The sequence below is a fragment of the Coffea eugenioides genome, chromosome 2 (assembly GCF_003713205.1).
Source record: "Coffea eugenioides isolate CCC68of chromosome 2, Ceug_1.0, whole genome shotgun sequence".
Taxonomy (NCBI): domain Eukaryota; kingdom Viridiplantae; phylum Streptophyta; class Magnoliopsida; order Gentianales; family Rubiaceae; genus Coffea; species Coffea eugenioides.
Genome location: NC_040036.1, coordinates 64,837,600 through 64,851,020, shown reverse-complemented (window position 1 = coordinate 64,851,020; position 13,421 = coordinate 64,837,600). Strand labels below are relative to the sequence as shown.

Here is a 13,421-nt window from a genome sequence, read left to right as displayed (position 1 = left end):
CTTCTACTTTTAACATTGGTTCATTAAATCATTCGATTGTGGGTTGAGATTCAATTCAAGGTTCGCAATCTTAGGGTTTAGAAGGGTCAAATGTTATTCCGCACTCCAACTTGATTTATTCGTCTAGATCCAGGGCTGTGTGGGATACGAGTTCATACTTTTGGATGAGTTCGTATCAGCTAGATGATACGACCTCGACCCAGGAAAAACCTATCTTAAAGAACCAAATCAATCAGGCAGCGAAAGGATTTATCTTGATCAGGTTATGGATAAATTGGATGGATTCTAGACAATCAAGGACCGCTCGAGATTGAATAGAAGGGTAGAATGACGCCACAATTCAATGTGATCTTGGATTGATAAGTCAACTGAATAACTTAAGAAAACTCTCAAGTATTCAAGAAAAGCTCTCTTGGAGTAAGAAAAAGTGATAACTCATATATTTCTAGAAAATTCTCAGTAATCATAAACATTGGAAAGACTAGGCTATTTATAACCTTACATTGACTCAAAACCCTAATGTGATTTGGACAAAAAATCCAACTAATATTCGGCCTCTTTGAAGACTAATCTAGCCGAATATTAACTCCATAATTAAACCACTAAAACAGCAACTAAATTGATAATTAAACCCCTCACTTGACACTACCAATAAACGACATCACTTACTAACAAAACAACTAACTAAACTAACTTGTTTCTACTCTTTATGAATGATAACAAGCTGTAGTAAAGTAACACCACTAATTCAACTTTAAATAATCTTTATAGATTTGGAAGGGAGCCAGTTCTTCATGTTTGCATCAGCAAGAAAAAAATTATAAAAAATATTTTAAGAAAAGAAATGTTCGATATTATATAATTGATACCACTGGGGGAGCTAGGGCTAAAAATCTTTTTTTTTTGCCAATTCAAATCTATATTTTCTATAATTAGCGGTGGAAAGTTTGGATAAAAGATTATTAATATTATGTATATCATTGTAAATTAGGGAAGAATAAATTCCATGTTCAAAAAGTAATTCTTAAGGTTATAAATATATGGGTCCAACATGCTCTATACCTGAATCATTTAGAGGTTCGATCGTACTATCACTGGGTATCTGACAAGATTTTTAATGCGCATTTCTTCACTAACCACCGACCTACCAACTAGTCTTTAATAGTTCATTTTGTAACTTCCCTTGTCATCCCTTCAACAATAGTTAGTAGATTCAGCATAGGTTAGTTTTGTTTCCTACCTTGAAGTATAGTCGAAAAAAATTCTCAAAATGTCATTAGAAAACTATAAGAGATATAAGGATACTAAAAGATGAAATAGAGATGAAATATGAATTCAATAAACAAAGGCAAATAGATATACATATAGAACTGACTAGACATTATAAAGATTATCATCTTCATAGAGGAATATAGAGAGCTAAAATCTAAAAGATTAAAAATAGAAACTGATTTTGATGAGAACATGAGGACCCAAGGCCCATTCAAACACATGAGGAATTGGAAGATTCAAGTGAAGACTAGTTGATTGCACGAATGCTTGAGTTTAGTAGGATTATTTGATTTTCCTCGTTGATTTTGGTTATTTCTCGCTTTAGAAAGTCGGCCAACCTGTCTTCAAATGGTTGACACTCGTAGCCTTATCCTAGGTAATTAAGCTAGTTTAATTGCGGCCCATTTGTTAGTAAGTAAGGCCCAAAATCTTCCTTAAGTATGAAGGGTTAGTTTGGTCAACTTTTGGATTAGGGTTAATACTTGTAAGGGCTATAAATAGCTGCTCTTCCTCTTTGTTTAAAGGATCAGTTTTTGGCTATTAAATAAAGTTAGTGAGTTTTCACTTTCTCTTGAGCAAGAGAGTTTCCCTTGAATACTTGAGAATCTTCTCAAGTGATTCACCCGAACTTATCAATCGAGTACCTCCTTGATTGTGGTGTTCTACTACCTCCAATTTGGTTCGTTAATTCAAGTAGTCGCGGGTTGAGATAATATCAAAAATTGTTCGTGACTTCTAGGGATTAGTGGGGTCAAATTTCCGCTGTCTAAGCCATGGTGAGTTGGTTGTCTAGATCAGGGGGTTTCACATCATCTGGTATCAGAGCTAGTTGACAACTTCCAGGTTATATCCTACCTTTTCTTATTGTGTTTGAGTCATATTTTGTTGTCTAAGTCAGCCTTGTGTCAAAAACGGAAAAAAAAAACAAAAAAACAAAAAAATTGTATTGCTAGTTTTCTTTAGTTTTTCTTGTTCCGTTGCTGTCCGCTGTTGTTTTCATTGTTTCCAAATTCAGTTGTTGTTTCTGTCCAAGATTTGTGTTCTTGTTTGTGTTGTCCATTGGGTCTCAAGTGTCGAGGAAAAAAAAAATTTCCTTGTTGTGTCGCTAGTTTTCCTTAGTTTTCTTGCTGCCGAGTTGCTCTTATTGTTGTCGAATTAAATTTGTTGTTCCGTCCAGCTTTATTCCTTGATTGTCGTGTCTTAGGGTCTTCAATTGCTGCATCAAAAAAAAAAAACAAAACAAAACAAAACAAAGCAAAACAGAAATTCTGGACGCTAATCTTGATAAAGCAATTCGGATTTCTCAAAACAGAAATTCTGGTCGCTAGTCTTGAGAAGCAACTCAGATTCTTGAACAAGGGGTTGGGATATTTTGGTAACTTGCTGTTATGAACCAGAACAGAAAAGGGAAAAGAAACGAAAAAAGAGAGAAGAATAAGAAATGAGGAGGAAAGTTTATTCAATCCAAAAACTGCCTACATCTGAGAAATTATCTTCTATATATAGCTACGGTCAGAAGATTCTAGATCAGAAATATCATTCTAACAATGCTTATTTTGTCCTACGCATAACAGTGATTCAACAGACGCCTAACAGAATCACAGCTAACTTCCTCACGTGCTTAGCCATTTGCCACGTCAGCCATGCAGCCATGCAGCTACTCACGTTCTTCATCTTGCTTTTGCATGGAAATGATCCGCTGGCCTGCTACTGCATGGAATTGATCTGCATGGTCATGATGATCATGACACTTGCACTACTATACGGCTGACTCACCTTGATTCTTGAGAGTCTTGATTGAAATCTTGAAATTGCCAACAAGTTCTTGGACAAAAATCTTGGAGACCGTGAGTGCAACTTGAAACTCTTGAAACCAATTCTTGATCCTTGTATTGGCGGCTGATCTTAATCACAAGACATAGCCGAACCTTCACCTTGGGTTGTGACCGAATTAGAAGAAGAAAAAGCAATCTGGTTTTGTATCAATACTACAAAAAAAAAAAAAGGAGACGCAAACAAAGGCAACCAGATTCGGTCCTACCATTACAAGAAGACCTATTAGAACTAGGAAACCAAAGCTGACTTGGGTTGTAAAAACAATTCCTAGTTCTACTTGGATTCCCAATTTCTGATTAGGCAACTTGAAACCCGTGAGAAACCCACCCATCAGCAGCAACACCTACCCCAAAAGAGTCCAAGAAGCCGTATCTTACTCCTTCTAGATAGCCAAGTGCAAGATTCGGGTAAGTCTTTCTAGGTTCCACAACTTCCGTTATTTTATCTCTTGTTTAATAGAGTCGGTTGAGTCAAGTAGATACGTTTCCAAATCTATTTTCGTGAGCCATTATTTGTCTCGTTTGTTAAGTTCCAAATCTGATCCGCAATTATTCATTTCCGTTGAGTCAAGCTCCAAAAAAATCTGCTTCGAGTCCCTAAAAACTCACCTCGCGTGCCAAGTGATCGTACCATTGATAGGCCATTGAACCACTTATTGAGCTGATCTAACCTCTTCAAAGGTACCCTATAAACATGTCTCAAACTCATGCGACAAGTGACCCTTATGACATGAAACATGTCCTTGAAACATTAACAGGCGCCATTAATCGCATGACTCAGAGAATTGATGCACTGGAGGATAAGGTGGAGCAATCAACCCTAGGCAAGAATGCCTCCAAGAGACAACCATACGTGGAGGAATTAGGTGATTCGAATAATGAGGAGGACATGGCAGATGGAAACCGATTCCGGAATTATAAACGCATCCCTAATCAAGGGGATGATGAACTAAAGGGAATCAAGCTCAAAATTCCTACCTTCCCAGGCAAGTCGGACCCTGAAGCATATTTGGAATGGGAGCGGAAGATTGAGATGCTCTTCGACTGTAACCACTACTCAGAGTCCCAAAAAATGAAGTTGGCAACCATTGAGTTCACTGAATACGCAGCCGTTTGGTGGGATCAGATTCGCACCAGACAAAGGAGACAGGAAGAACCACTCATTCGCACTTGGGAAGAACTCAAAAGGATCATGAGGAAGCGCTTCATACCAGCATATTACCACAGGGATTTGCACCATAAATTGCAAACTCTCACCCAAGGTAGTATGACGGTTGAGGATTACTTCAAGGAGATGGAGATGGCCATGCTGCGGCCCATTTATTAGTAAGTAAGGCCCAAAATCTTCCTTAAATATGAAGGGTTAGTTTGGTCAACTTTTGGATTAGGGTTAATACTTGTAAGGGCTATAAATAGCCGCTCTTCCTCTTTGTTTAAAGGATCAGTTTTTGGCTATTAAATAAAGTTAGTGAGTTTTCACTTTCTCTTGAGCACGAGAGTTTCCCTTGAATACTTGAGAATCTTCTCAAGTGATTCACCCGAACTTATCAATCGAGTACCTCCTTGATTGTGGCGTTCTACTACCTCCAATTTGGTTCGTTAATTCGAGTAGTCGCGGGTTGAGATAATATCAAAAATTGTTCGTGACTTCTAGGGATTAGTGGGGTCAAATTTCCGCTGTCTAAGCCATGGTGAGTTGGTTGTCTAGATCGGGGGGTTTCACATCAGATTTGGTTGAGATACAGAAAACTATAGTACTTTTTGGAAAAGAAATCATAAGAAAGATAGAAAAATTAGAAAGAGAAAATAAGAGAATCTAGGATCAATTACAAAGGATAGAAAGTAAGCTATAAAATGAAAGAATAATTGAACCTATTGATATGCCTAAAAGATATGAAAATAAGATGAAACAACGAATATTTGGACAAATAACTACAATAAAATTACCAAAAGATGGATAACATAATAAAAGGAGAGGATTCAAATATAGATGAATTAGTTGAACAAATAAGATATCTAAATTTGGATAACCTCGTCAATGTAAAAGCAGGTATAAAAGAAGAATTTCCAAAAAAATCCAAATATTAATGATACTTATAGTACTAGTGATAATCCACCTAGTTATAATGCTCCAATATATAATACATCAAATTTCAATGGACCTAATAGACGTTATGCATGATTACAAGTAATTACCAAAAATATACATAAAGATGCGCATACACCAATGGATAAGTGAGAACCGAAGCAATAAATGTTTTTCAAATTTATCTCAGTTTAGATTGTGTGTCAAATGTTGAATAAGCTATAGATAAATGGGAAATTGCTGTTAGAGTTGCAATTACCATAAATAAGATGGATTATGAAATGGCCAAAGCATTTATTGAAAAAACTTTAGTCAATAGCTCTCTTTGTGAGAACCCTAAAATTTTCACATTTTCTTAGCCTTTTGTTTATTCTCACTTTCCCTTGTTAAGTGAAAATGTGTTAACCATTTGTTTTCAACAAAGGAAGGTTTTGATATTACGTGTATTTGGGTGAACGATATGTATATACGTGTATGTGTTGGAAGTACGGTTGAGCGCGGCAATTGAACTAGGATTATTTTATTTCTTTGCCTACATTTTATACTTTCCTTGGAAATATTAAAATTTCTATGCATTTTTACAAGCAAGTACAGTTTTAAATTCATTTTTCTAGTATGAGTTAGTGGACGTTAAATTTGAAACGCATTATCGATGTGGGGCCCGCTAGTGCGATAAATGTGGTGATTAAGAGTGAGTTTTAGATGATATTAAGTGTGTGATTAGAAGTGATAATAATAAGTTAGTGAATTAGAAGATAAAACCCTAGTATACGCGATTTAAGGAAAAACGGCTAGAACCGACGGGTAACGTTCACTATCGATTGAACACACCACTTGACTACCACTTCCCTACCACCACATACCCTTGATATTGTTGCAAAATATCTCCCTTATCCTCAGCCCTTATAGCCGAAAATGTTGACTCAAAATGCAAGGAAAAGAAAAAAATTTTGGATGGATTTTGGTGGTGCCACTTGTTGGCCATCTATGGCCCTTTGACCAAACCCTTTTGTCTTGCCTTCTTATCTTTCATTTGAGCTCATTCTTCATCATTTTTTTCTGGTTTGGCCGAGAGCAAGGAAAGGGAGGAGAGTGAAGAGAGTTTTCCATTTCCAACCTTGAATCCAACCTTTGTAAGTGAGAACAAGAAAAACTAAACCGATTAATCATTAGTTTGGAAGCTTGGGAAGCTTAAGGAACCAAAAATTTCAAGGAGTAGTGGAGGATCACTCTTGCAAGGTCTTGTCTTGAGGTATAATGGCTGATCACTCTTTCTTTCTCCATTAATCATGATTAAGTTGGGTATTAATGTTAGAGTTGTGCTTGTGATGCTTGTTTCAAATGGTTTTGATGATTGGAGGGAGGAATATTGAGTTAGGGTTTTGATTTATTCACTCATATTTCTTGTGGGTTAGGTGTTATATGGTGTATATATATGGTATATAATCTTGTAAAGGAGAAAGTAGTGGTAATTTTAAGGTAAAAATGTGAATTATAGCTTGACTATAACAAAAGTCCAGCTTTCTGGAAATTCAAGCTTTAGTTCTGCCTGGTTCCAGTTCATGATGTTAGAGGCCGAATTAAAACATAAAAGTTGTAGAGAATGATTTTTTATAGTTGTCTACAAAATTTCAGCTCAATCAGAGAAACGTAACTTGTGAAAAGACAAAAATACCCCTGACTCTCATAGGTTTAGTCCAGTGGACAATTTTGATATTTCACAACACTAACCGTGTCTGTTCACCCTGATGTGTACTGAATTAGCCTTTGGCCAAAACATAAAAGTTGTATTTCTATGTCTTAGCTTTCCAATTCCTCTGGAATCACCTTGTTTGGACTTCGGTAGCCTGAGTTATTGTCGTTTACACATAAGGCAGTTAACAAGCCCGAATGTGAGATTCTGGTTCTGTTATTTGAGATTTTGACTTAGATACACTACAAACTGGACTGAGTGGTCTTCACCAAAGTTGTAGACCTTTGTCTTAGCTTCGAAATGGTATAAATTTCACCCCAATCCGATAAGCGTAGCTTTGGTTGTGTCCGTTACGTAAAACAACGTCAAATCTGTCTTTTGTTTCTTGACTCAACCTTCATTTCCGCACATGCTCCTAGCTTGATTTTGTACTTGTATGACTTGGAGCCTATGGAATGGCTATTGAAATGAGATGATTTTGTATATGACTTTGGGTTTGATTGAGGAAAAGAATGAAGCCATAAATGGCTGGAAAATAGGTAAATACAAAGGGCGTGCTGCCCAAATTTACGCTCGAGAACTAGGTCGATATACTTGCGACTTGAGTAAGGCTTGAGAGCGAATACCACGTGAACCATCTAGGGTATTTACGTTTTCTTTGCCACTTCGACTCAAATAGCGATTTTAAAGTTTTACAAGTGAGTCTAAGTTTTACAAATATTTTACTTATATCCTTTGGTTTCAATGTACTCTTTGCACTACCAAAATCATATTTATACTTTGTACTAGTACGTATTCGACTTTTCTTTGACTCACTTACATCTTTGATGGTTGAAGCATAATGTGTTCGTTTGATTATATTAGGATACCTTGGTGATTAAGGGTGTTATCCGGAAGGATATTTTGGACGTTATTTTGCGTAAATAGGTGAGTATTTCTTGTTTGTTATAGTTTCATTGACTATGTGGCTTGTTCTTGATTATATGACTTGTTATGAACGAATGATATGTTTTCAATGATTGTTTAAAATGAGTTTTCTAGGCGAGTGTGTCCTTCATCGCACTCGACCTAAATGAATGTAAAATCTTTCAATGATTAAATAATTAAATGCTAGTTGCGCATGAATGTAAGCCGTTTGGCTGAACTAGGCCCTTGCCCTTCGTTGCCGGTCGACTCGAGCCAGAAGCGGACTCGGTCGGGTGATTTGGTGACCCTGGGTGAACGATTTGTATACTCGAGTATTACCTTGTATTCTGGTGGAGCTTGGCCAAAGTCCAGGAGAGGGGTGAATGAAATGAATGAACGAACAAGGGTTTTACTTACAAAAATGCATTTTTAAAATGATCGGAGGAATAAGGGGAATGACAGGTGAATGAACGAACGAACGAATAGCTCCCTGTGAGCCCGTATCCTTTTAATGAATGTGTTGTTATCGCTTTCCCTTGTAAATGTTTCTTGAACTGGATTGATTATTTGATTATGTGTTCGGAACCTCACTAAACTTTTAACTCATCCCTTTAGTTTTGTTTTCCTTAACAGGGGAAGGCGAGCAAGGACGAGAGCTCGGTAGAGACTAGCCTAGACTAGTTTCTTTGATTTTGTAATGGTTCTCGCCCTAGTGCTCGACACGGGTTGGATGTATGGTGAATTGAGAACCTTTGTATATTCGATGGTTGTACTCCCTTTTGAGATAGCAATGTATATAAGTTGTGCTTTAAGTTTTGGATCGTTGTTATGTTTATTCTTGGTTTATTCTGGTTTCGATTGAGGATTGAAGTGAACGACTGAATCCCGGCGAGAGTTGGCAGGCGGTCCGCTGACCCCTTTGGTTCGCCTTAGAGGGAGGTGGGGCTGTCATACTCTTAGATTTTGGAAAAATTTGGATGAAGCATCAAGAAATACTATATTTAATATAGATAATGAAATAGCAAATACGATAACTAGAGCTATTGAAGCTTTCAGACTTGAGTTTGTTGGAGATGGCAATATTTTAAGATGTGACGACTCCACCTCCTCCTAGGGTATACCTTAAGGTTTAGCGGACCGCCTGCTTAACTCTCACTAGGACTCACTCAAATCTTCCGATCAATAACATTAACTCCAAAGTAAGCATTAAAACACCACAATTAAATACTACAAGCCATCCAACATTTCAAATCATCTATACTCAAGTACAACCTAACAAATCAAAATATAAGTTGTTCAATGAATTCACTAAGTTCAAATAGGATGGCAATTTACTTGAAATAGACTTCAACTCTCGAACTCACTATTCCCCGGTTCCACATTTCAACCCCTATTAAGAAAAACAAACTAAAGGGATGAACTTACACCTAGTGAGGTTTAAAGAAAATAGGTAACCATAAACACATAGTTTCACACTTTCAATAATATAATAGGAATAACAAACCAATTAATAACAGGATAATTCGTGAAACTGTTCTTAACAAATAGCATAATCAATATCAAAGGATACGGTACTGATACGGACTCTAGAGGTGGCTCTTGTCTATTTCCAACCATAGTACTTAGTTCCGTTTAATAATTTATTGCACAACTTCCTGCAATCACTTTGTGACAGCCCCACCTCCCCCTAAGGCGAACCAAAGGGTTCGGCGGACCGCCTGCCCAGCTCTCACCGGGACTACGGGGTCAAAACACTCACAGCTCTAAAGCACGCGTGATAGAAACCAAAGGAAGCGAACAATTCGGAAGCCACCAAGTTAAATAATAACTTACCAAACCATAATATTGTCGAACACCCCTGCCACATTTTTCTTTTCCTTTCACGCTTGAATACTATACCCGTCCGAAACCTCAGTAACATTAACAAACTCCACTCCATGTAGGGCTAAAGAATGAACACGTTTGAGCAGTGTAACACATGTACATGATTAAACACTTCTATATGTATATACATGGTCGCAAAATTACGAATAAAAAGGGGGTGTGTCTGATCAAAATACATTCAAGGTTTCCATCCATTAAGGAGCTATACAAAAGAATATCTAACTAGCTCAACTCATGCTTCGAAACATCATAGTTCCCAAAAGATTTTCCTGTAAGGAAAACAAGGATAACGCAACGGGGTGAGCTATAAGCTCAATGAGGTACCAAAATAATAACGGTCAAGAACCAAGGCACTTCATGCTCAATTAATCACATAAGTGTACCAAATAAGGAGATAAGTAAACAACTTAGATAGAAAGGATACAGATGGCTCTCAGGAGCCAATTTTCCCGTTGCAGTACTTGATCCGACTTCGTTGACCCTCCGTCAACTTTCAAATAAAGAATAACCAGTCCAGTAGAACACCGCTTTAACGCCAAATCCCGTTCACCATTCATACCCCCTTACCCGGCCCGAACGCCAAATAGAAACAGGAATGGTAATACTCGAGTATACCAGAATCAAGAGTCTCAATACTCAAAGATTCAATAAAAACAGGCACTGACGGCTTGTCAATTTCCTCGACCAAGCCCTTGCATGGCTCGATTTAATTAACTCCCCATGAGGTTGAGCTCAGGTAACAAGGAGGTCGTTGGACACACTTCCAAACGACATTATAACAAGTGCAGGTAACAGGCTCAAGTTCATAACAAGTACAAGTAATAGATTGCAGTTTGTACCACACATGCAAGAGAACGAGTGTGATAAAGTACACCCTCGTCTCAATCAAACTAAACAGGATTCATAGTCATTCAGGTCATAGATTTCAAGTACAGATTTCAAATACAGATAACTCCAATAGCAACAATGCAAGGGAGTGATACACTCACCAGATCAAACAAGAATAATTTCAAAAGTTTCCTTGCCAAGTGTGGTTTTACTCGCCGGCACCTCCTAGAACAATCAAGGCAAACACTTAAGACTTGACGCTAAAATCGTATAAATGGCATTTGCAAGTAAAACTCGGTTACAAGTCATGTGCCTATCCAAATGAACCATTAATGCAAAGACGATGCGACTTCGGAGTGAAAAGGGTAACAATCGGTCTTAAAGGCATGAACAACCTCAATACCCTACCTATAATAATTGACCAACTCCAAATTTGAAGTAGAAAATGAATGTACGATCATTACTCGGAAAACAGGATTTTTTTCCAGTTTCGCGCAACCCTATATGAAAATTCATATCTCAAGTTTTGTAAGTCCAAAATTGATAAAATTTATACCGTTGGAAAATACATTCAAAGGGCTATAACTTTCCAAAAAACACCAATCTTAAGATTCAAAATGCAAGTCAATCGAATTTAAGTCTCAATTTCCTGCTTAAACCATCACAAGACAGAACAGGTATATACTTTTCAGTTAACTTTGAAAAATCACCATAAATTGTACAAACAGAAAAAGGGTCTAAAATTTGCACGGTTTATAGCCCTATGAGTCTAGTTTAAAACGCAACAAACGGAACTCAATTCCGATATTCCTACATCAAGATATAGCAATTTTCCCACGACTGCGCAGGAGCTCTTACGAAAATTTTGACAGCACTTCCTTTAGTTTTTCCTTACTTTTCCAACCAAACCTCAATACCAATTCACTCCTCAATTTCACCACAATTTCCCCCACAATTCACAAGCTATAAAGCACCCTTAATTAAGACCACAATATCCGTCAAATGCAACCAAGTAAAGGATCAAAATATAAGCCCTAAAACTGGATATTTTGCTGCAAAAGCTGAAATTCTTTGAAGGCAAACAAAACTAACATTCTCAAGCTCAAAATTGCTCATATCAACTACCAAATCATGCCCAAACATAATCATCATTTGAGGATAGAAATTTTGCTATAAAAACTGAAATTCACTATACCTCTACTTAAACCCATAAACTTAGCCACAAAACTACACATTTAACCTCTCCAATCCACTTATTTACAAGTATTAGGAGTAAAAGGAAATTTCTAGGTAGTTTACCTTGAAACTTAAGGAAAGATGATAGCTTAGAGCTCCTTCTCCAAAACTCACTCCACCAATCCCTTAAACCCTTCCTAGCTAGCACTTGTACGGAATGAATTTAAAATCTAACGGTGTAATCTCAAGATTGAAGCAAATTTTGAAGTTAGGAAAAGAAAGCTTTGCTTGGTCCTTTCTCTCAAAAGCCACGGTTGAGCAAGGAAGAAATGAAGATATTTTTGGACCAAAACAAGATAAGAAGGAAGAGAAAACAGTTGGTCAAACTGCTGTCCCATCAGAATCCGGCCAGAATCTGGCCGGATTTCCGTCCGGATTCCAGGCCGGATATGAGGCAGTGACGACTCCAAAATTTTTTCAAAACCCTCAAACAATCCGGCCAAAAACTGGCCGGATTCCCGGCCGGATTTGGTGCTAAGCACTTTTAACAGAAAATTTCTTTTCCAAGCTCATCTGCCGTGTTCGTCTGTACTTCCAATGAATATATATATTTATAAACTCACACAAAAATACTTAATACACACAAACGCACGTTCACATATATGAAATGAAACCCTCCTTAGTGATAGGTAACAAATTCTTTTCATTGTCAAAAAGGAAAGTAAGAATAAATAAAATGTTGAGAAAATATGAAAATTTTAGGGTTCTCACACGCATGGTCCGTATATATAATAACTTTAGATCCTACTAAGTAAAATCTAAATTTATCCAAAGCAAATATCACTGCCAATAGCTCTTTTTCTGTAGTTGCATAATTGAGTTGTGCCTCATTTAGCAACTTGCTAGCATAGTAAATGACGTGCAACCGTCCTTCTTTCTTTTGTCCCAAAACTGCTCCAACCGCATAATCACTTGCATCACACATCAATTCAAATGGTAGTGACCAATCGGGCGAAGTTATAATTGGGGCCGAAATCAATTCCTTCTTCAACCTTTCAAATGCAACCAAACAATTGTCATCAAATTGAAAAGGGGTATCTTTACATAATAAATCACATAATGGCTTTACTATTTTAGAAAAATCTTTAATAAAACGTCTATAAAAGTCAGCATGTCCTAAAAAACTCCTTATCCCCTTGACATTGCTTGGGGGTGGCAATTTTTCGATGACTTCTATTTTGGCTTGATCCACCTCAATTCCCTTGGAGGAAATCTTGTGTCCTAAGACAATTCCTTCTTTTACCATAAAATGGCATTTCTCCCAATTCAGTACAAGATTTGTTTCCTCGCATCTCTGCAAAATCAATTCCAAATTATGAAGACAATGATCAAAAGATGAACCATACACAGAAAAATCATCCATAAATATCTCCATAATTTTCTCAATATAATCAGAAAAAATAGCCATCATGCATCGTTGAAAAGTTGCAGGAGCATTGCATAAACCAAATGGCATTCTTCTAAAGGCAAAAGTGCCATAAGGACATGTAAATGTGGTCTTCTCTTGATCCTCTGGAGCTATAGCTATTTGATTATATCCTGAAAAACCATCAAGAAAACAGTAAAATTCATATCCAGCTATTCGCTCCAATAATTGATCAAGAAATGGTAGGGAAAATGATCTTTTCTTGTTACCGTATTTAACTTACGATAATCAATACACACTCTCCACCCTACCACA

At 37.0% G+C, this 13,421-nt stretch overlaps 1 pseudogene; it reads left to right on the top strand.

Moving 5' to 3' along the window:
• The window catches only part of LOC113760036, a 105,333-nt pseudogene that overhangs the window by 47,422 nt on the left and 44,490 nt on the right, over positions 1-13,421 (top strand).